The sequence below is a fragment of the Lasioglossum baleicum genome, unplaced genomic scaffold (assembly GCF_051020765.1).
Source record: "Lasioglossum baleicum unplaced genomic scaffold, iyLasBale1 scaffold0028, whole genome shotgun sequence".
Lineage (NCBI taxonomy): Eukaryota > Metazoa > Arthropoda > Insecta > Hymenoptera > Halictidae > Lasioglossum > Lasioglossum baleicum.
This window is the reverse complement of record NW_027469088.1, coordinates 1,157,853-1,161,758: the sequence shown is the minus strand read 5'-3', so window position 1 is coordinate 1,161,758 and position 3,906 is coordinate 1,157,853.

Sequence of the window (3,906 nt, the reverse complement as noted above, 5' to 3'; positions counted from 1 at the left end):
AAAAAACTAAAAAACTACTTGACCAAAATGGACCAAAATCTAATCAGCTCTAAGTTACAGCGGGGCACATCGATTGCATCATTCATCATCCTGATCGCGTTGTTACTTTTTCTGAAAACGTTAACGAAAAATTTGATTACATAGAAACGGCCATACGCACACACACACACACACACACACACACACACACACACACACACACATACGAACATTTTGCTGAAAATAGTTTAATATGTCTGCAATGACCTTGAAACGTGTAGATCTGCTAAAAAATCGATTTTCGATTTTCCGGGTCATTACAATAACTTCCCTATAAAATCGGGAAGTTAAAAAAAGAAAACGAAACAACACTACACGACAAAAGAGAGAAAGGTAAACAAAAAACCGATATATGCCTTATGCGCCACACCAAAGTGTCAATATAATTCTTTCTTCATCTCGTCGATCGGAAACTCTCGCTAGACGATCTGGCCGGTTAACTTTAACGTCCGTCGAAAAGAACTTTCGGGGACTGGACGACCGACAGATCGCGCGGTTTCGCACGAATCGACAATGAAGAAAAGAAAAAAGACATGGGGCGACCGACATAAAGGTTTTCATTGATATACCTTTTCTCTCCGCGGTGCTGTTCCGTGCGTGAACACACAAGTGTGTCTTTTGCGTCGTGTGACAATCAAGTTCGAAATAAGCCTCGCCAATAGAGGAGTATACATATTATTAAATAAAACTAGAGGGTTATTGTTGCTTGCTCGCTTCGCTCGCTCGCGAGTAGGGTTGTTTTTGCTCGCTCGCTTCGCGAGCTCGCGGAGAGGACTGGTCTTGCGAAAGGGTTAGTGGTACGCATGGTTAGTAGTACCTATAGCTATTACATAAAGGAGGTATTTTTTCGTGATCGCATTATTTGAAAGAATGATAATAATTATTTTTCTCGGCGCAACGGTTCGATCAATTTCTACACTAAATAAATATAGCTAGAGAGAGGCATGAAACGTTCTAGTCCCGGTTAGAACCAAGTAACGCTTCCGATTCGGGTTTGAATCAGCAAAGATGCCATGTGCTATTTTTATTGGAGGAAAACAAAGGTGGAAGTGTTTCGTCCTAGGTCCGCTAGAGGACTCATCAGTAAGGCTAACTAGCGGACCCTGCCTTAGACAACAAATGTCATGAGGAAAGTTCTTAATATACTAATTGATGTTAGTTTAGTAACTTGTGAGAAAGTCTTGTTCAACTGCTTGTCCATCTTGCGGACGTTTGTCGAACCAAGGCTTTAACTCTAATTTTTTCGCCATCTATAAGATAAAGGAGGTATTTTTTCGTGATCGCATTATTTGAAAGAATGATAATAATTATTTTTCTCGGCGCAACGGTTCGATCAATTTCTACACTAAATAAATATAGCTAGAGAGAGGCATGAAACGTTCTAGTCCCGGTTAGAACCAAGTAACGCTTCCGATTCGGGTTTGAATCAGCAAAGATGCCATGTGCTATTTTTATTGGAGGAAAACAAAGGTGGAAGTGTTTCGTCCTAGGTCCGCTAGAGGACTCATCAGTAAGGCTAACTAGCGGACCCTGCCTTAGACAACAAATGTCATGAGGAAAGTTCTTAATATACTAATTGATGTTAGTTTAGTAACTTGTGAGAAAGTCTTGTTCAACTGCTTGTCCATCTTGCGGACGTTTGTCGAACCAAGGCTTTAACTCTAATTTTTTCGCCATCTATAAGATAAAGGAGGTATTTTTTCGTGATCGCATTATTTGAAAGAATGATAATAATTATTTTTCTCGGCGCAACGGTTCGATCAATTTCTACACTAAATAAATATAGCTAGAGAGAGGCATGAAACGTTCTAGTCCCGGTTAGAACCAAGTAACGCTTCCGATTCGGGTTTGAATCAGCAAAGATGCCATGTGCTATTTTTATTGGAGGAAAACAAAGGTGGAAGTGTTTCGTCCTAGGTCCGCTAGTTAGCCTTACTGATGAGTCCTCTAACGGACCTAGGACGAAACACTTCCACCTTTGTTTTCCTCCAATAAAAATAGCACATGGCATCTTTGCTGATTCAAACCCGAATCGGAAGCGTTACTTGGTTCTAACCGGGACTAGAACGTTTCATGCCTCTCTCTAGCTATATTTATTTAGTGTAGAAATTGATCGAACCGTTGCGCCGAGAAAAATAATTATTATCATTCTTTCAAATAATGCGATCACGAAAAAATACCTCCTTTATCTTATAGATGGCGAAAAAATTAGAGTTAAAGCCTTGGTTCGACAAACGTCCGCAAGATGGACAAGCAGTTGAACAAGACTTTCTCACAAGTTACTAAACTAACATCAATTAGTATATTAAGAACTTTCCTCATGACATTTGTTGTCTAAGGCAGGGTCCGCTAGTTAGCCTTACTGATGAGTCCTCTAGCGGACCTAGGACGAAACACTTCCACCTTTGTTTTCCTCCAATAAAAATAGCACATGGCATCTTTGCTGATTCAAACCCGAATCGGAAGCGTTACTTGGTTCTAACCGGGACTAGAACGTTTCATGCCTCTCTCTAGCTATATTTATTTAGTGTAGAAATTGATCGAACCGTTGCGCCGAGAAAAATAATTATTATCATTCTATAGCTATTAAGTGTTTTTTTTTTTTTATTTGGTGTGTGACTCTCCACGAGCCACACAAAGAACTTCCCGATTCGTTAGTTGCAGTATATTATTATCATTATTAAGTGTACGTTTTAAGAAGATTATACGTTTTCAGGGAAATACAATAGTTTTCTACTTATCAAAATGTTTGCTATATGGCGTCGTATTAAACCAACATCGTATGCTCGTTGCTCGCTTGGTTCCTTGTTATAGCAGAGTAATGTTGCAAAATAAATTGCAAATGCTCCACAATCAAACGCATTGTTTTGAAATTGTACTCTGTGAAATATATATTTCTTATTATATTTGTAAAGGGCATTCAAATAATCTATTACATCATGGTTCAAATGATTAGCATTAAAACTATCATAAATGTGTACATTGCCGTTACCATCAGATCTTGTACAAATCCAATGTCCTACTTCCTTTTCTCCAATTTCACCACTGTATATTATCTGAATATTCGTCTCATGTTCAGGGATCTCTTGTAAATTATTCAAAAAAGCTCGAACGTAACCAGTATCTTGAGCAAAGTTGTATATTCCACGCTCGTTTAGATTTCTGTTCATAATTTCGTGAAATAAATTAATATGTTTATCTTGTAAATAACAATCAGGTTTTATGACTTCTTTACATTCGGCTGTTTCTAAAGCATAGTTATAACCATCATTGAGGAAACATTCTGCAGGCACTGCATATTCATGATTATTTTGCTCGATATGCTGGTCCGAGATCATTATACATTCATCAAAATTTGTAAAATTTTCAGGATTCATTTTTTGATTTGTGATTGTTACATCTGTTTTCTCTACATTCTCTTCTTTTTTATATTTGACAACCTTCTTATCGAGGATTGCATAAATGGGCTTATGATAGCTGAAATATGTTTCATAAACACCGCAATCTATATCATCAACATTTGAGAAAATGATATCTATTTGCGTATTCAAATTGGTCGTTATACTATTGGATGGTAATTTAGTTTTTAAATTGTACTTGTTCAAAAGGTTAATCAAATAATTATTACCATTATCCTTGCAATTTAATATATTGTAATTGAAATCACCTATCAAAATCTTTTCACTTTCAATTGTAATTTTATTCATTATTCGTTGTACAACGCTACCAAACATAGAATTAGTAGCTTTTGGTGATTTATAACCACTTATTATGTAATAATTTCTGATTTTAAAAGTAAACAGTTCTACATGCGCATTTGAACTAAATTCCTGTTCAACAAATAATTTTTCTATTAATAATTCTGTT